This window comes from Schistocerca piceifrons, chromosome 5 (assembly GCF_021461385.2).
Source record: "Schistocerca piceifrons isolate TAMUIC-IGC-003096 chromosome 5, iqSchPice1.1, whole genome shotgun sequence".
Lineage (NCBI taxonomy): Eukaryota > Metazoa > Arthropoda > Insecta > Orthoptera > Acrididae > Schistocerca > Schistocerca piceifrons.
The window spans coordinates 361,064,941-361,086,996 of record NC_060142.1 but is presented as its reverse complement, the minus strand read 5'-3'; positions in this window follow the sequence as shown (position 1 = coordinate 361,086,996).

The following is a 22,056-nucleotide window of genomic DNA, read 5'->3' as shown; positions in this document are numbered from 1 at the left end:
TCGAGTTAGTGTGGGCCAGAATCAAAGGTTATGTTGCAGTGAAAAACAAAATATACAAAATGCCGGAAGTTAAAGTACTGCTAGAAGAAGCAGTAAGAACAGTGACTGCAGAGGATTGGAACAAGTGCGTCCTCCATGTCGTAGAAAAAGTGGAAACTCAAATGTGGAAATTAGACTGCATTATAGAAGAGAGAGAGGAGCGGTTTGTTATAAACCTCAATGAAAACAGTTCAAGTTCGACAGAGTGAACCTTGTTTCGTCCTTTATCATTTGGTATTGTTATTAAAATTAACAATTAATTGTGTTTGAATGGAGCGTTTTGTCAGCAACCTGAATGAAAATAAATCTGCTTCGACAGACTGAGCTCAGTTTAACAATGTTGTTAAATTTATTTCGTACATTGTTGCCCAGGTTTCTCACGGTCCGCTGTGACAGCTCGGCAGCCAGCTGTAAAGCGTGCGCCAAGGATTTTCAACACCCCTACGTATCACGTGAACACCGAATGCTTCCTCTGGAAACGAGCGCAGTCGCTCACGTGACACTGTTCATGTTTCGTCCCAGCTCTCTGTGAATAGACTCAGAACTACTTAAACCTAACTAACCTAAGGACATCACACACATCCATGCCCGAGGCAGGATTCGAACCTGTGACCGTAGCAGCAGTGCGGTTCCGGACAGAAGCGCCTAGAACCGCTCGGTCACAACGGCCGGCCGGGTTTAGGGACATCTCTGAACAGTCAAAGGGACTGTGTCTATGACACAATATCCACAGTCAACGTCTATCTTCAGGAGTTCTGGGAAACGGGATATTGCAAAACTTTTTTTTATGTGTGTGGTAGCGCATACATTTATATACTATGTTTATTAGAAATATGTAGCCTGTGTCCATCTCAACGTTTATTAGAATATTCTGTGAAAAGTCGACATAAATCGCTCGAAAAATTTTTGAGGTTTTTGCTGACGTTTCCACTTTATGTAAGGAGCCTACGTCCATCTGAAAGTTTATTACAGTATCATGAAAAATTTTAGGTGAATCGACCTAGAACTTTTCGAGGTTTTTGATACCAATGTTAAACAACTTGTCTTTATATAGTATAAATATTTATATATTACATATATTTAAAAATGTGTAGCCTATGTGCATCCTAACGTCTTTTAGAGTATCCTGTACAAATTTTAAGTAAATCGAGGAAGAACTTTTAGAAGAACTTTGCTAACAGCGTTCCCTTTATATAGTATGTATCTATTCATGAGTGATATATTTTTAAAAAATATGTAGCCTACATCCGTCTAATTAAGAACATTCGAACCTGATCAGTCAAAAACGTTTCCAGATTTTTGGTAACCACGTTGAACAGCGACTTGTCTTTATTGGTAGTACAGCTAACTTGTATTTCATCACCTATACCCTTCCATCGCTTACGACCGCGGTTTTCAGTTACTTTAAAATGTCCCTACATCTTGCCCCAGCAATCAAGTTAAGGAAGGGGACTGTCTGAAAATCTTCATTGTATTTTCCATACACACGACACAGGGGGTGGGTAGAAGTTTCGTCGTCGACAGAGTAGAACAAGCAGCAGAGACACTTGAAGCCTGTGGCAGCAAGCGGGAGGAAAGAGGTCGCAGGAAGCCACGGGCCGCTTCCCTCTTACCGGCAGACGAGCAGGAAGTGACGTCGGTAACACAGCAGACGACGTCGTAGCTACCACGCTCCGCTGCTCACTGCTAATGGTCTCGCCATATGCTTTTTGCTGCGGTGGAGCTGTGGCCTTTCCACACGTCTGACTACTCAGCTCAAATAAAATTCGGCGTAATCTCTCAGGAAATATTGCAATTAGTAATTCTTACTGGAGCTGCTTAGTACTTGAAATTCCTTTAACAAGAAAATGAGGAGACTTTATTTTAGGTCCGCCAACATGCGACAAATTGTAAAAGTGTTCGATTGTTTTTTGAGAATTAACTACTGTTAAATCGCGCTTATATACAACTTTGGTATCCCAGCACTTTATCGTTCCCAAAACAGCTCCCTACAGCCGTGTGAATATGGTTCTTAGAATATTGGGAGATAGGTGTGTACGTAGCATGCTCAGTATAAAGTGGTAGAGGATGACCCAATAGTTCGACAACATTTGCAAATTCTGTACTTTACGGAATAATGTAGGTAGAGAAGTAGAAATTGACACACATTCTTGATATGGGACTTTACTCAAACCAAAGAACAGTGCACAAAATGAGCAGCGGATGGCGCTCTATATGGTACAACAAATGCTCACCATGTCAGCCATCATTGATCAACATCATTACACAGCGTATGAGCAGATATGGTGAGAAACTGCCGTCAGATGTTGTCATTTAGCATCCAAAATGAGGTCGAGCGATCGCTTATGACTCTTTAGGTATCCCCCATTCAGCATAAAAATCATACCTTTCAGCAGGTGTTTATCAGCCACGCTAGTAATGATCTCTCTCACTACAGAACATTGTATACACGATTCTCACTCGGCGTCACTGACGTATTGTTGTACAAAGGCGTCTGTTGGCCAGTTTTTGCACCCATTTTTTGTTTAAATTTAAAGTCCATGTCATTTCATACATGTGTGTCGATTTGACCTCTCTAACCTACAGTATTCAGTGAATTAGTGCATTTTCAAATACCAACGGAATTCTGAATCACCATGTAGAAGAACGGGAAATAACTGGTTACCGGAAATGTTGAAATGAACTTTGCTATTCATGTTAACAGTAATGCACGAAAAATATCCCCAGAACACCACAGAACCGACTCAGGCCTCAGCTTCACCTTCTACAGAAAACGAGTTAAAGGACAAAATCGTGACTAGTCGGACGATACTACGTCTCCACTTGTATGTTGTTCAGCTTATTTCTTGTTTGCTTTATTTTCCGCTGTAAGCATCGACTTTCGCGAGGTACCCGACTTCAAATGTTCATTGCACGAGATTCCTTTCGCAATTATTTTCCGAAAACTGGTTGCGATGAACCTGCGTTCACCGTGTAACGTTCCCTGGCAGCACACACACTGTTAATAAACTGAAATGACGTTTAATTGTACTACGTACGCCGCTATGAAGCAATTCGTATGTACTGTAATTGTTTAACAAAAAATTTTGTATAAAGGACGTTGGTTATTATTGTAATATTTTCTGTAATAATATTCTCGATGTATTTATGATTGTAATATTTCTATACTCATAATGTAATTACGAAATATGTTAATATCGGCGATGAAAAAATGTAAAATATAGCCACAGAGGAAAATAATGTTGTAAGATTACAAAGAGATATTAATAATCAGCAATAGTATAAATAGCACTACATAATGTGCATTCTTTGTCGTCTTCCTCGAGAGCTGAGAGACAGAGGAACCTGTGGCGTAGCATTATACGCATGAGTAGACTTCTTTTGTCTGTATCTGTCTTTAGCCGCCATCAGAGGAGAAATTACAAAGGTGTGTAATTTTAATTATTGTTGTGGTCTAAATACATTATAATTTATCAAAATTGTGTATTACGAATGTAAATTAGCTTGCCCATGTCATCTATAATATTTCTTTAAAGAATTTTCAGCACTTTTAGCGATTATCGTTGGTGTTGCTGGGCTGTGCCGTGACCGAACCATTTGCAGCGGCGGCACATTTAAAAAATTGTTCCGCTATAAAATTAACCAAACCCGTAAATCGGGAGCAGGTAAAATTAGCAGTGAATTACGAAATATTACAGCGATCCTGAGGCTGACTGAATGTATTACTGGTTTTACATTTGTGCATTCATAGGTGGATAATTAACGTTGAAGTTGTTAATCTGTTGGCTCTTTCAATTTCTAAAGCAAATAACTTAAACGTATAGTGAAGTGTGTTTTGTCAATGATAATTAAACGTTCAGGCCGGCTTGGCAATATTTAACCATTTTATGCTAACAGAGACAGTCTTGTGTCCCATAGCTAACGCCAGGAAAGAATTCAGTAAATATTTAAAAACCCACTGTATTAAGAAAATGTGTGCCAAGGCCGAAATACGTAAAAAATTTAATTTAAATAATTTTCAAAGTCATAAATGTTATTAATCAGTTAGTTTGAATTTATCAGCATGAGAGGGTTGCTAAAGTTCACGAAATTTTAAATGTGCTTAATTCTGTCTAAATGAATTTTTATTACCAAACATAAAAAAAGGGTTCTACAACAAAGTTCGTACTGAAAGAGTAAATAACAAAAATACACTCCTGGAAATTGAAATAAGAACACCGTGGATTCATTGTCCCAGGAAGGGGAAACTTTATTGACACATTCCTGGGGTCAGATACATCACATGATCACACGGACAGAACCACAGACACATAGACACAGGCAACAGAGCATGCACAATGTCGGCACTAGTACAGTGTATATCCACCTTTCGCAGCAATGCAGGCTGCTATTCTCCCATGGAGACGATCGTACAGATGCTGGATGTAGTCCTGTGGAACGGCTTGCCATGCCATTTCCACCTGGCGCCTCAGTTGGACCAGCGTTCGTGCTGGACGTGCAGACCGCGTGAGACGACGCTTCATCCAGTCCCAAACATGCTCAATGGGGGACAGATCCGGAGATCTTGCTGGCCAGGGTAGTTGACTTACACCTTCTAGAGCACGTTGGGTGGCACGGGATACATGCGGACGTGCATTGTCCTGTTGGAACAGCAAGTTCCCTTGCCGGTCTAGGAATGGTAGAACGATGGGTTCGATGACGGTTTGGATGTACCGTGCACTATTCAGTGTCCCCTCGACGATCACCAGTGGTGTACGGCCAGTGTAGGAGATCGCTCCCCACACCATGATGCCGGGTGTTGACCCTGTGTGCCTCGGTCGTTTGCAGTCCTGATTGTGGCGTTCACCTGCACGGCGCCAAACACGCATACGACCATCATTGGCACCAAGGCAGAAGCGACTCTCATCGCTGAAGACGACACGTCTCCATTCGTCCCTCCATTCACGCCTGTCGCGACACCACTGGAGGCGGGCTGCACGATGTTGGGGCGTGAGCGGAAGACGGCCTAACGGTGTGCGGGACCGTAGCCCAGCTTCATGGAGACGGTTGCGAATGGTCCTCGCCGATACCCCAGGAGCAACAGTGTCCCTAATTTGCTGGGAAGTGGCGGTGCGGTCCCCTACGGCACTGCGTAGGATCCTACGGTCTTGGCGTGCATCCGTGCGTCGCTGTGGTCCGGTCCCAGGTCGACGGGCACGTGCACCTTCCGCCGACCACTGGCGACAACATCGATGCACTGTGGAGACCTCACGCCCCACGTGTTGAGCAATTCGGCGGTACGTCCACCCGGCCTCCCGCATGCCCACTATACGCCCTCGCTCAAAGTCCGTCAACTGCACATACGGTTCACGTCCACGCTGTCGCGGCATGCTGCCAGTGTTAAAGACTGCGATGGAGCTCCGTATGCCACGGCAAACTGGTTGACACTGACGGCGGCGGTGCACAAATGCTGCGCAGCTAGCGCCATTCGACGGCCAACCCCGCGGTTCCTGGTGTGTCCGCTGTGCCGTGCGTGTGATCATTGCTTGTACAGCCCTCTCGCAGTGTCCGGAGCAAGTATGGTGGGTCTGACACACCGGTGTCAATGTGTTCTTTTTTCCATTTCCAGGAGTGTATTTAAAGCTATTTCTTCCCCATCTTCATCCATTCGTTTTACATTATATATATATATATATATTGAAACGCGTATGTATTTAGTACAGCGATGGCGAGGCATGACAGAATCTCTGACCAGAGAGTCATTTATCGTTGCTAGTCTGCGCTTGACCGCGCGGGAGTTCAGTTGCATGTACGGAGTCGGTAGTTGCACTCAGTCAGTGCTAGCAGCACGTGTGAGATAATCGGAGTTGTGTGTGAGGAGTCGGCGAGCGTCGACATGGGTCTCTGGTCAAGATTCAGGACGAGGTATATGGTTAAATAAGCTAATGAAGCAGCATTGCGCTCATCTGATAATGTAATGTAACTTAACTGTAATTAATTTGTTCAAGAATCGCCCCAATAATAATTTTGTTTTCAAACCAAGCATTTTAACAAAACAAACATTTTATTGAAAGAAAATTTCCCATGCATTTCCTTAAAGAAAAAATTTACTTAAGTTCAAAGAATATTTGCGATGCATTTCCTCCAAGCTATAGCAAAAATAAGAGCAGATGCAGTTTTACTGAGGTAAGAATTTGAGTTTAATTAGGGCCAAAGATCGACGTTTCGGTCTATTTACGTTTTCATTGTCACTGAGATTTCATTATCATTGAATTGTCTTTCATTTTTGTGGGGAGATTACACTTGGCTCAGATTCCTATTTCTCATTTATTGTCATTGTCATTAAATTCCATTGCTGGGAGGTTACACTTAGCTCTATATCCATTAGCATTTGAATAAGAATATTTTTTACCATTTTGTGGGGAGGTTACACTTGGCGACATCCGGCCAGGATGGTATTTCTTTGGGAATCTTCTAAGAAACAGTCAGATATCTGCTCTTATTTGCTTAAATATAATTAGGATTTGGCGCAACGCTTTTATTAATTTTATGACTTTCTTTCCTCAGATCATCGGCAATTCGTTGCTCTGTTGTATTTGTGTTTGTTGCTTTTTGCATTTGTGCTTATTTCTTTTGTGAATAATTGTGACTATTGTAAAAATGCCGCGAAAGACTGTGAATAGTGTATCGCGAGGTATAATGAATGAAATTACCGACTTAAGCAACTTCACCGATAGTACTAGTGACACGCAGTATAATGATGACAATCATGCTTTCACTGACAATCAGTGCGTTCCAACCACTCATGACGATTTTTGTCTTAATGATGAACAAACGAACTCGGTTATGTCCTCTGTTGATTTGACGACAATCGATGACGCGGGGCGTTCTGTTGTAATGAGCGCTGCCCAACTTAACACACCCGGTTTGGAAAATTCAAGTGACTAACAGACAAATTTTTCTAATGAAAATGAACAGGATACTCAAAGTAGGACGGATTTATTTAATTCCGAAATAGTAACCGACAGTGTACATTCGACTGGCAAACCTTTTTGTAAATTACAGAATACGGGAGGCATTATCACGTGTTAGCATCACTTCACGCAATTTTCCTAGTCGTTGGTCTTGGATTGCGCAATGGTCACACAAAACGGGACAATGGGAGATACATCATCAAACAGTGCAGAAAATAGAGTGGGTAATGCTACCTTGGAACAAATTATGGCAATATTTCTACAACAGAATGAAAGACAAGACAACAATCACAAACAACTTAGTGAGCAGAACAAACAGTTTAATGAAAAATTAGACAACAATTCCAGACAGCTAAATGAAAAATTAGACAACAATTCTAGACAGCTTAGTGAACAGATCAAACAGCTTAATGAAAAACATGACAGCCTTAATGAAAAATTAGACAACAATTCCAGACAGCTTAGCGAGCAGATTACAGCCGTTGCCGCGCAGTGTCATGAAACTAAGGAACAGTTACGCGAGGAAATTGAGGCTTGTTCAAGAAAAAGTAGCGAAGAAATTAGGTCTGTTGCTCAGGAATTAAGGGAAATGCAAACAGTTGCAACAGAAACACTCAGAGACGAAATTAGCGGAGTCGCTAAACAATGCTCTGAAAAAGCTACACAATTACGCGACGAGTTTAAAGCAATGACAGCAGAACTTTCGCGTACAATGGACGCAAAGATAGACGCGAAATTCGACCAACAGAACTCTCAAATTGACGAACGTTTTAATCTTCACATAGAACACAGTGATACGCGTTTCCGCAAATTTATTCAGGATCAAAATAAAGTAAAACGTCAAGTAATGGAAACAATCACTGCACAGAGACAACAAGACAAACGTAAAATGTTTGCAAAGGCAAAAACATATGTAGACAACAATATTGCTACAGTGTCTGACGAAATTAATACCATCAAACAGTCGAACACAGAATTACGTGACGAAATTTCCGATTTTAAATCGAAAACAGAGACATACACAACAGATTTTCAAACAGTGACCAACAGACTCGAACAATTAGAACTAACACAGGATTCTGATGTCATCAAAGCTGATGTTAAAAAATTGAACGAAACTACACGTAACTTGCAAAAACAGATTAATGCCTCAGACACTAAAACCGATGGTCAGGTAAAAATACTGACTGAAAAATGTGATGAATTGGCCAGTCGTATTGATGCTATTGAAAGTAATAATGACAGCAAATCAGACGATACTTCACCGGTTTCATTTAATCAAACACCTGAATTTCAAAATCTACAGCAGACAATTAATGAGATCGATTCATCTAATAACACATTGCGTAGAAAATTGTCATGTTTACAGCAAGAGGTAACAGAGATAAAAAATGTTTCTGGGTTTAACACATCACAGCAGACGTCATTTGGTGAACATTTGTCAGACTCACGCAGCATGTATAATTTGAGTAATCTACAGAGAGTACGGGACTTAGATTCTGAACAGACACAGACAAATAGATTCTCTTACAATCATGAACCTGTTCCATCACACAGAGACATTAATTTTGATTACAAACATTTTCTGTCGGTGAGAAAATTTAAAGTGTTTAAAAATGACAGAACACAGATTCATCCGCTAGATTGGATACAACAGTTTAGCTTTGCTTTTGCACCGACTTGGCCTGTAACACATAAACTTGAATTTATCTGCAGTTTTTTGGAAGGCGAACCGGCAACTCGTATGAGACCGATCGCAAGACAATGCTACTCAGTAGAAGAATTTCAGAATGCTTTTCTGTCAGCGTACTGGTCGAAGACGACACAGCGCAGAATAAAAGATCAATTAATTAGTTTACCAAATTATGAGAACTCAAATTTTTCCAATGTCACGCAATTTTTTGAGCACATGGTGCAACAAAACCAGTACCTAAGTGAACCGTACAGTGAATCTGCACTTATTCAACTATGTATCTCTAAATTATCACGGTCATTAAGAGTGTCACTTCTAACGGGTCAGCAGAAGGAAAATATTTCGGCATTCAGGGATCTGTTGCAGCTTTTAGAAGTGCAGCAATCAGATTATTACTTCGTAAACAAAAACTTTTCGTATAATAACCAAGGTCAACAAACATACAGCAATTATGATCAGACACGTAATTTCAATAGGAAAGGTAACAGATGCTTTAGGAACGACAATCACCAGAACTTTAATAGCAGACAAAATTTTGATTATCAATATCATCAAAATTTTCAGCAACAGGAACCACATTTTAGTAACAACAGAGGTTTTCCACCACAACAGCATGAAAGTCAGCCGGTTAGAATACCTAACCAACAATGTAATGCACAAGGTCAACCTAACTTTAATATTTCGCCATGTGCACGTATAGTCCCACATCCAACAAATACTAACGCACGGCAGCAAAGGAACAACTACGTACAGAAAACACAGTATTTCAATTCCTATCGCAATGCACCGTATAGGAATGACTATCACGACAGACGTAAAAACGATGAGCACAATTATCAACGTACATATAATAACAGTAGGTCTTACCAACAGCAAAATCATCCGCAAGAACATATTCTCATGAATGAACCCGACAGTAGGTATCACCCAGAGCGTAACACGTCTGGAAGAAGTAATAGAACAGTTCAAATAGTAGAAATGCCACAACATCCTCCTGACAATAATAACACGTCAGATAGAATTTGACTAGATACAGTACAGGTCGCATCTTCCAGTAACATAAGCACTACTTTTGACACGCAGAATGTTGTTCACGAAAATGTAATTACTTTTGACGATATCAGAGACACTCTTTTGCAGGAAAGACCAGTTGTTCAGAAAACTATTTCACATCCTGTCATCGAAATTAAAATTGGTTCATCGAAATTTTCAGCAGTAATCGATTCTGGGTCACCTATGTCAGTTATAAATGAGGAGACTTTCAACGAATGTAACAAAGAGAATACGTATCCTACATTACCATTAGGCAAAACGAAAGTGAAAGGAGCAGTATCGAGTAGAGGTGTAGACGTTAAATTACAGACGCATTTATCATTTTGTATTGCAGGCCACACATTTCACTCAAATTTTTGGATTGTTCCTTTATTGACAACAGACGTTATTTTAGGTACTAATTTTCTCGTACAACATGACGCAGTGGTTGATTTTCAAAATTCCTATTTAATGTTGAAGGATGAAAATGTGCAATTGGCTTTAGAGTTTCAGCATTCATTATCTGCAGAAGAACAAACAATTAACCGCACAGAGGTCATTTCCGCAACACGTAACATAGACTGTAATTCCACATTGTTCACGGATACGTACGTACATAACTATAACACTCCAGACGAAGCTGACTACGACGTAATGCAGATGATTTCCGATAAAGTTAAACAAAACAATGCAAATACAGACGACGAACGAACGCAATTACACAAAATTCTTTTACAGCAAGCTCCAGTTTTTGACAACATTCCTGGTACTATGTCCGGATTTATGTATGAATTTCAAGTCAAACAGCATGACACATTTAAAGCAAAGCATTATCCCATTCCATATATCCACAGAGAACTAGTTAAAAAAGAATTGCAAGATATGCTCGACCAAGGAATCATTGAACCGGCAGTTAGTCCGTACATAAACCCGCTACATATTGTTAAGAAAAAAGATGGCTCACTTCGCCTCGTACTTGATTCACGTCACATTAATGACATTATTATTAATGAAACAGATCGACCACAGACATTAGAGGAACTTTTACAGAAATTTCATGGTACAGCTATTTATTCCACACTAGATTTGAAATCGGGATTTTGGCAAATTCAGCTTCATCCGAATTGCAGAAAGTATACAGCTTTTCTCTGTTTTGGCGACTGTTATCAACTTTGTAAATTACCGTTCGGATTAACTATTTCTTCAGCAGCTTTTATTCGCGGTTTGAACACAATACTTCCGACAGAACTTAAAGACAGAATCACGACGTACGTAGATGACATTCTTATTGCAGAAGCTAACTGGTCTGAACACAATCTGATTCTAGAACAACTGTTACAAACTTTTCATGCACAAGGACTTACAGTTAATCTTAGTAAATCGCACTTTGGCAAAACTTCTATAAAATTTCTTGGACACGTAATTTCAGCAGAAGGCATTGCGCCTGATCCGGAAAAACTTCAAGCTCTACGTGACGTTACTGTTCCTACGACAAAGAAACAATTACGCAGTTTTTTGGGCTTAATTAAGTTTTTTCGTAAATTTATTCATCACTCTGCTTTAGACACACCTAGATTATGCCAATTAACAGGTAAAAATGCTATTTGGTCCTGGGATAAGCAAGCACATTCTGAATTCATGTACCTGAAAGAAGCCTTGTTGATGCTCCACTTTTATCGCACCCAGATCTTACCAGAAATTTTTCCATTGCCACCGACAGTTCCAACACAGCTTTAGGAGTACATATTTTTCAGGAAATTGAAGAAGATGGCTCTACAGTAATCAAAAACATCGCATTTGCAAGCCGCATTCCGTCACCTGCTGAACGAAATTATTCCGTTACAGAACTGGAAACGTTATGTGTTGTATGGGCTTTTACGAGATTTAGGCGCTTTCTTTATGGCAGACATACCACCGTTCATACAGACCATAGAGCTATATTTTCGGCTAAATTCACTCATGACAGATTAAGCAGATGGAAACTTTATTTACAGGAATTTAATTTTACAATAGTTCACATTCCCGGCACACAAAATGTTATAGCAGACGCACTATCTCGTTCCCTCAGCAACAATCAGCAAGACGTAGCAACCAACTTCTGCAAAGCAAATTTCAGTGTCATGTACATTCAGCAAGTTGCATTTGAAAATTTTATTTCATCGTCATTACAGGACATAGCAAAAGAGCAAAATAAAGACAACGTGTGGAAAGAAATTAAACACCTCTGGCAAAATAAGAATAATGTTACGATTAGAAACCATTACACTGTACGCAATGACATTCTATTTCGCCGCTCTCATCCTGACAGCAACAATTGGTTATTATGCATTCCTGACGAACTGGTCAACAAATTAATATGGTATACTCATTTAAGTTATGCACATTACGGAGCCAGAAAATGTTTTCTTATACTGAGACAGAACTGTTATTTTGCCAACATGGAGAACGTATACGACGAGTTTTAGCGTCATGTAAAATTTGCCAGAAAGCTAAGTCAGACACAACTTCACATATTCCTCCATTATATCCCATTGTACCTATTCAATTAAGACATATGGCCACAGTAGACATTTTTGGTCCAATTCCGAGAACTAACAGAGGTTTTTGCTACAACTTTGTCGCTGTTGAACTCACTTCAAAATTTGTTACTTTCACTCCGTTACGCAAAGCTATTGCTAACACTGTTTCGAGAGCATTTGTAAAACATTTTCTATTTCATGTAGGGCATGTGATGAGAGTAATTTCCGATAATGGATCACAATTTCGTTCTGCTATATGGACACGCATGTTACGAGCTAGAAACATTTCTCCGATCTATATATCCAATTACCATGCTTCTTCGAACCCCCGTGAACGATTAATGAAAGAAATTGGTAAACTGTGTAAAATATACTGCCACAAAAGACATATTGATTGGGACACACACATATTCTCATTCCAAGATGTAATTAATTCCATACCAAATGAATCGACTATGCTATTTCCGTCTGTTATACTGAAAAATACTGAACCACCTAACAAAATTAAAGAATTAGTAACATTTCCTACATCTCGTCGATTACGACACCACGAAATAATTGACATTGCGCTGAATAACATCAAACGTGCCGCAGAGCGCCGGAGAAGACAGCAAAAACAGGTTTGTACACGCCGAGACTTTCACGTGGGACAGAAGATATTAGTACGTACACACTATTTATCCAACAGAATAAAAGGTAGGTGCAGTAAATTTGAACTTCTATCCGCAGGACCATATCGGATTCGCAGCATTCCTCACCCCAATGTTGTACACGTCGAAACTCTGAGAACCAGAAAATCGAAAGGAAACCACCACTTATCCAACATAAAACCCTTTATTGAGTGAACATACTTTATGATTTATCACACTGTAATGCTGTTTACTAATTTTTACGATCACTTATGCAATTATATTTATGTGACTACTTATTGATGATTATCATATTTTTATCATATTTTTTCTTAGCAAGTGCCCGGCAAGGTAAGGTTAGCAGGTCGCTCTTCTTGTCGTTACACATCAGACCGTGCATATTTTCCAGATGAACTTACACATTTTATTACCACTTATGCAATTATATTTATGTGACTAATTATTGATGACTATCGTATTTTTTCTTGGCAAGTGCCCGGCAAGGTAAGGTTAGCAGGTCGCTTTTCTTGTCGTTACACATCAGACCGTGCACATTTTCCATTTTTTTATGTATGTACGATTGTTTTCATGTTTTGTTTGTATGCACTGTGAAATAGTTAAGGTATAACACACACCAGTTGACTTGGACATTTTTGCCCTATGATATCTCAACATCGTGACTGTTTCACATTTTTTGCTGCTGCATTGTGATATTCTCTGTACATTTTTGCCTTTGAACACTGTCTATGCTTTTGACATATTACGTTTTCTGTCATGTTATGCTGTATGCTTAATTATGTCACCATAAACCAGTCATTATTTAGTGGGTATATGATTTAAATGCAAGACATTAATCTTTGTTCATCAATTTCAGAAAGAAATGATGCGTAAAGGAAATAAATTAAACAGAAATGGAATTTCAACTACGGAATAGACGAAAGAAGATACAAAAACCTTATGAGGAAGAGTAAATGGACCAGAATTAACAAGCATTAACAAGAATATACTATACACATCGTAGAATAGCAGTCTTAACTAATTTTTTCTTTCAGAATACAAGGCGATTGATGCAGGCTGTCAGACAGAACTACACCTCTTAGTCTTAGTGATGAAATGTGCTAGAGATAAGGAATAGTTGTGTAATGAGTAATGAAGTGATTTTTTTTTGCAGATGATAATGAGTGATGATGAATAATGATGAAAAATATGATAATATGGATAATGAAGTTTTTCTTAACAGGTGATGATAATAATGGAGTTATGATAATATAAGTAATGAAGTGATGGATAATGAAGTTTTTTCTTTACAGATGAGAATATTGTTGAAGTTATGTATTTATGCTATGTAGTTATTTAAGTATTTGTTGCAGTTTGCTTTGACAGCAGGTGTTACATTGCATAGTAGGATGACGGAAAGTTTTGGAAAGGACAGCTATGAAACACATTTTTTATACACATTTCACTACCTGTAAATTCGAAGTTCACTACTTTTCAGCGTAGTATGCGTTTCTTCTTTCAGCTCAATAATCAATTTTGTATTTTTTTTCAGGAGAAGCTTTTCATGATACTTACTAAACTTGTTACTTATTAAACCTATACTAGTACTTGCATTTTTTTACCCAGTTGTGTCTATCATTCATAAATGTGATCACATATACTTCCTTGTTTCATAACCTTGCTACAGCTGACTCATGACGAATGAAATTACACATTTTTCATTTACAGGAACAACCCAGAAGCAAATTTTTTTCTCCTATTTCTCTTCTTGCTTTCCCTTATAATAACCCAAGCAATGCATTGCTAACATAAAAAAAATAAAAAAAATGTATCACCAGTTCCAAATAATGCTACCCATTTAAAAGAGTTCTGAATAATACTGAATGATGAACAATGTTTTGTACTATTCAATACTTGCTGGCCAATGAGTGCCAATAATTAGTGTAAATAAATGAATTATGTTAATACTATGCCATTCATTAGCTCCTGTTTTCAATGATAACTTTTGATGTTTTGTAACTGGCCACTGAGTGCAAATAATTAGTGTAACTAAATGAATTATGTTAATACTATGCCATTCATTAGCTCCCATTTTCAATTATGACTTTTGATGCTTTGTAACAGGCCAATTGTAAGTAGGCTGTTTATGTTTTCTCTATGTAAGTAGGCTGTTTATGTTTTCTTATTGGCAACGTTACGTAGCGCTCAATATGAAAATCACTGGCTGTGCTGTGTGCAGTCTGTGGCTAGTTTGCATTGTTGTCTGCCATTGTAGTGTTGGGCAGCGGCAGCTGGCTGTGAACAGCGCGTAGCGTTGCGCAGTTGGAGGTGAGCCGCCAGCAGTGGTGGATGTGGGGAGAGAGATGGCGAAGTTTTGCAGTTTGTCATGAACTGATATATATATATTATGATTTGTGATGATATTAAGGTAAATACATTGTTTGCTCTCTATTAATATCTTTCATTTGCTAACTACCCCTATCAGTAGTTAGTGCCTTCAGTAGTTTGAATCTTTTATTTAGCTGGCAGTAGTGGCGCTCGCTGTATTGCAGTAGCTTGAGCAGCGAAGATTTTTGTGAGGTAAGTGATTTGTGAAAGGTATAGTTTAATGTTTGTCAGGGCCATTCTTTAGTAGGGAGTTTTGAAAGTCAGATTGCGTTGCGCTAAAAATATTGTGTGTCAGGTTAGGCACAGTCATGTAAAATTGTTCAAAGGGGACGTTTCATATGTCGACCCTTAGCCTAGGATACCTCACTGGAATCTTCTGATTTTTTCTTGTAGTTTGTGTATTTAGTGTAGATTTTGTTTATTGCTAGTGCGTAATTGTAGAGAGAATTTCCTTTGTAGTTGCAGTCTTTCATTGTTGTATAGTAAAACAGTTGTGGCACGCATGTAGATTTGCAGCAAGTATTTCGCAGCTGCGCTTGCAATTAACTAGATATTATTTTCAGTGCTATGTTAATGTGTTCTCTTATTTTTGATCTTCAAATTGTGTTTTTCTGTGTTGTCGTGTGAAATACTGTGACAATAATGGCGTGTGAAAAACGTAATACTAGGCTCCAAAGTAAACTGAGAAATGACAGTGAAGACGAAGGCAGTGTGTTAGCGCCGCAGAGTAATGAATTAACTGATGTTCAAAGTAGTAATTTGGTAATTGTGAATAGGGAAATGGAGCGGGCTGCAAACAATGGTGTAGACAGTGAAACAGGTAGTGAACAGGGAAGCATTATCGATCGATCGGTCGGCAACAGCTCGCCTCAGGAATCCGAAATGACAGGACACAATTTCGCAAATACTGTAGATTCAGGTTTTGGGTTATCACCGTTTTCTCAAATAAGTCAAGACGCATTTTCTGCTTGTCAAAATGTGAATGTTGCCGGTGCAAATGCACTGCCGAAAAGCGTAGAGAAACAGATTCCAGACACTAATACATTATTATTGCAATTAATGCAACAAATGGAACAAAATCAGAGACAAACACAGCAAAAGCTTGAAAAGTTAGACACAATGGAACAACACCAGAGACAAACACAGCAACAATTAGACACAGTGGAACAAAATCTCAAAAAGTTAGACTCATTGGAACAAACTCTCGAACAAACACGTGAGGATTTAACTGCTGAGTTACATAACATTGAATCGAAATGTCAAAAAGTCTGTAATGACGTAAAAACTCAAATTTGTGAGCATTTTCAACCTATTTTTTCGCGTCATGAAAATGCATTACAGAATCACGAAGCAGCCATAAAAGAACTGCAAACTATTGTTCATGAAAATCACAACACCTTGCAAGCTAAAATTGACTCAGTTGCATCTACCGATTCGGTTACGCAACTTGCAAAAACTCAGGATAACTTAAAGGACACAGTAGATTCGATTTCAACACAAATGGACACTCTGAAACTTGGTTCAGAAAAACACACTGAGGAAATGTGTTCATTATCAGAGAAAGTAGTTGAACTTTCGGATCAGCTAAATAATTTATCTGCGAAGGTAGATGATAATCTGAATGACGCAAAACCGGTAGTCTTTAATGACACAGAACAGAACGCACAAATTAGGAAACTGAAACAAAATCTGAATCAAATTGATACGCAACACCAAAGAGAAATCCGGGAAGTACAAGATCAGCTGACACAGGTAATACAAGAATTACGTATTTCAGAAGACACTCGCGCTCCAACACGGGAAGAGGGACTTAGAAACACGGAAAAGCCGCAAAATAATAACACAGGGCATTTCGGAAGTTATGAAAGAAATTGGCAATGTGCACCGAATTTTGAGATGGAACGGCCGACACGACCTAACAATGACCGATATGCGACTCGCCGACATGATGATTTTGACTATAAGCTGTTCATTACTACACGTAAATTCAAAACATTTAAGAATTCTGGCAACGACATTCATCCACAAGCATGGCTCCATCAATTCTCTCATTGTTTTCCTCCCAACTGGTCGTTAGAACACAGATTAGAATTTATGTGTGGCTACTTGGAGAATGAACCAGCTGTAAGAATGCGATCGGTAATTCACGATTGCCACAGTGAAGGAGAGTTTTACCATGCCTTCCTCTCAGCATATTGGTCTCAAGCTACACAAGACCGTGTAAAACATAACATCATAATGATGAAACACTTCGAACAATCTGAATTTTCCAGTCTTGTGAAATATTTTGAAGACATGTTGCACAAGAATCAATACCTGTCAAACCCATACAGCCCCTCAGAACTCATCCGCATTTGCTTAATCAAACTGCCTGAACATTTACGACATATTATTTTAGCAGGACGTTGCAAAGACGACATTGAAGCTTTTCAGGGACTGTTACAAGAATTAGAAATTGACACTGACAATTGCGGAACGCGAAACCAGGAACACAACAATTACAGGTCACATCCGTCGCAAATCCGCGATGAAAGAAGTAATAACTGGACACGACAAGGCTATTCTCACAACACAAATCGTGACCAAAATAGACACCACCCGTATGACAACCGTTGGCAGAGTAGTAATAACTACAGGGAAAGATCACCTCTCCGTGGTAATGACTATCACAGAGACAATCAGAGAAACAGACAATATGGGAACCAAAATAAATATTATCAGGGGAGACAGAATAACTTTAGACGCAACGGTCCAGCGCGCAGTTTCGATTCAGGGAGAAATTCTCCACCACGTGACCGACAAGAAAGAAACTATGGCATCTACCGACATGACGACAGACGATATGATCGTAACGATAGACCTGAACTGCATCAGAACTGGCGGGATTCAAACAGAGCAGGGCCCTCTCGTCACGGTGAATTTGTAGAAGTTAGGTCTCCAAATCCCAATAACGACGCGCGCCAACAAAGAGACAATAGGCAATGACTCACACCGATGGCAGCCACAAAACGTTCTTATGACACTAACGACGCAGCTGCCGTAGCTAGTAATTACGTAAAAATGGAAGACATTAGGGACATCTTACTCCAGGAACACGACATAAAACATAACAATATTGTATATCCTGTGATTCACATTACAGTAAATGATGTAAAATTTACGGCAGTACTTGACTCTGGCAGTCCCATTTCAGTAATTAGTGAAACAGCCTTTAGCAAATGCAACAAATCGAACGATTGCCCCACACTTCCGTTACGTAAGATTAAATTACAAGGTGCAATCTTTGGAAAAAGTGTAGATGTACGCCAACAAACCAACTTAGAATTCTTTTGTCAAAGCCATAGCTTCTCTACGAACTTTCTTATTGTTCCATTATTGTCGACGGAAATTATATTGGGAGTAGACTTTTTGAATGAATACAAAGCAATCTTAAGCTTTCACGATGCTGAAATAAGTTTAGAGAAAGAAGGTAAGTCAATAGCTTTGAAATTTGAAGACTGGCTCTCAAACCATGACGAGGAAATTAATCGGCTTTACCTTCTGTTAGACAACAGTTCGGACTTTTCTACGGAACTAGACACTAATAATCACTCTGCAAGTACTGACAGGGATGATATCGACGGCGCATTTGACATTAATAAGTTAATTCAGAATAAAATTCAAACAATTGAGAATTGTAATGACACTGATAGGCAGGACCTTTTTGAGATTTTACAAGCACATTCCACAGTTTTTACTCATAAAACAGGAACAATCAAGGGATTTCAATACCAATTTCGTGTTCGTGAGCATACTAAATTTTGTGTTAGACCATATGTAATTCCAGCACATTATAGGGACCGTGTTAGAACAGAAATACAATCTATGCTTGACGAGGGCATTATTGAGCCTGCAGTAAGCTCATACAACAATCCATTACATGTTGTTGAAAAGAAAAATGGATCGATCAGACTTGTCTTAGATTCGAGACAAATCAATACTATCATTATTCCTGAAACAGACAGGCCGCAGACGATGGAAGAACTTCTTCAAAATTTTAATGGTGTAAAAGTGTTGTCTTCCATTGATCTCAGATCCAGCTTTTATCAGATCGAACTTCATCCAGAATGCAGAAAATACACAGCTTTCCTTTGTTTCGGCGTTTGTTATCAGTTTCGGAAACTTCCCTTTGGTTTGAACATTTCTTCAGCAGCATTTATTCGCGGGCTAAATTCCATATTACCTGAGTTCTTAAAACGTCACATCACCTTATATGTGGACGATATTCTAATAGCGGAAGCTTCATGGGAACAACATAATCGCATCCTCAACAGTCTGTTACGTATTTTTGCAGAATCTGGAATTACAGTTAACTTGGAAAAGTCTGAATTCGGTAGGTCAAAGGTGAGGTTTTTGGGACATATTATTTCTTCTGAAGGCATTCAGCCGGATCCTGAAAAGTTAGAAGCAATCAGAGCCATTCCAGTTCCATCCACAAAAAGACAAGTCCGCAGTTTTCTAGGTCTCGTAAATTTTTACCGTCGTTTTCTGAATATGCAAATTCTAGTTACACCAAAACTTTGTTCTCTCACTGGAAAAAATACTATTTGGAACTGGGACGAACAAGCACAGTTGGAATTCAATTCTTTGAAAGAAGCGTTACTTCACGCGCCAATACTAGCTCATCCTGATCTGTCACAAGATTTCTGCCTTAGTACGGATTCTTCTAAAGTCGGTCTTGGTGCCCATTTATTTCAAGAAGCCATAGAAAATGACACTACCGTTCAGAAAACCATTGCTTTTGCTAGCCGAGTGCTAACAAAATCTGAAAAAAATTATTCCGTTACTGAATTAGAAGCTTTAGCTATCGTTTGGGCATTTAACAAATTCCGTTTCTTTCTTTCTGGTAAGCACGTAAAAGTATACAGTGATCATCGTGCATTACAATTTCTTATGTCTTCAAAATTAAATCATGACAGGTTAAAACGTTGGGCATTGTTTCTGCAAGAATTCCGCTTCACAATAGTCTACATTCCCGGCAAGGAGAACATTGTTGCGGACGCACTGTCACGCGCACCGGCTGGGCTTGAGAAAAGTACCACAGAAGGCAACCTCGAGAAAAATTTCAGTATTCTTTACATTCAGAAAGTCGCCTTTGAAAACTTCATCACCACATCTTTAAAGGACATTGCTCATGAACAAGATAAAGATCCGATTTGGAAAGACATCAAGAGCAAATGGCATGTAAAGACACACACACAGATTCGGCATTATTATCTGGTTAGAAACAACATACTGTTCAAACGCTGCACTGTTGATGACAAGCTATGGGTACTTTGCATTCCTGACGATTTTGTTAATAAGCTCATTTGGTACATTCATTTCAGCTACGCACATTTTGGCCCACGAAAATGTTATCATATTCTTCGAACGACTTGTTATTTTAACAATATGGAAAAGCGAATTCGAAGAGTCTTGTCTATTTGTAAACTTTGTCAAAAGGCGAAACCATCCACTGTCTCACATCGTGCTCCGTTGTTTCCTATCATTCCTTCTAAATTAAAAGAATTTGCTGCCGTTGATCTCTTGGGACCGCTTGTCAGAACATCTAATGGGTTTTCGTACGTTCTAGTCGCTGTTGAACTTACTTCAAAATTTGTTTCTTTCACACCGTTACGTAAAGCCACTGGACGGTCTGTATCCAACGCCTTTGCTAAAAATTTCTTACGTGAAGTTGGACACGTTAGTAAAGTCATTTCAGATAACGGACCGCAATTCAGATCTGCTGTTTGGTCACGCATGCTTCGCAACCATAAAATCAAACCTGTTTTTATTTCATTGTACTCACCACATTGCAACCCGTCTGAACGGATTATGAAAGAAATCAATAAGCTTTGCAGACTTTATTGTCACAGAAAGCATCAGCATTGGGACAGATATTTACACTTATTTCAAAACGTGCTGAATGAAATGCCTCACGACTCCACTGCTTTACCACCTACTCTTGTACTGAAGAATGAAGAACCATCGAACAGAATCAGAGAGCTTGTACCTTTCCCGAATACACGTAAACTTCGACACAAAGACATAATTGATTTGGCTCTTAAAAATATAAAATCTGCAGCAGACAAAAGGAGAAAACTACACGGTAAAGCAAATGCAAAGAAGTTGTATATTGGTCAGAAAGTTCTCATTAAAGCTCATTCATTGTCACATAAGAAGAAACACTTGAGTCACAAATTCTTTCTAGTTTACAATGGACCTTACAGAATCCGACGTATACCACATGATAATTGCGTTGAAGTTGAAACTCTGCGTACTAGGAAGAGTAAAGGTTTACACCACATTTCTCATGTAAAACCATTTATTGACAGATAATCTGCCTTTTAACTTTGTCTTTGCCATAAAACGTTTCACTTCACGTTACTAGTATGCTTTAGAAACTGTTACCATGCAACAATGTTTGAAGTTAAATATCCAATCAAGAACCAAGAGAACTTATTTAAACAGAAATGACGAATGCATTGTTATAGTAAACAGACGTCACAGTGTTATTGTGTGTGTACATTCTTGCTTGTTTGTTGCACGATTACGTAACGACTATAAGGCTCACATACTTAGAACATTTACCAGTACTGCTAATGAGATTTTAATGCAACATTTTGGTTTATTTGAAAATACATTCTGAATTTAAAGTGCTTTCTGAGAGATACCAGATGACACAGAGGTTAGTTTATGTGACAGCTACACGATTTTTATCACGACGCTACTAATGAGTGACAATTTACAATGTTGCTTTTGCGGTGTATCTGTTTTACATCTGCACA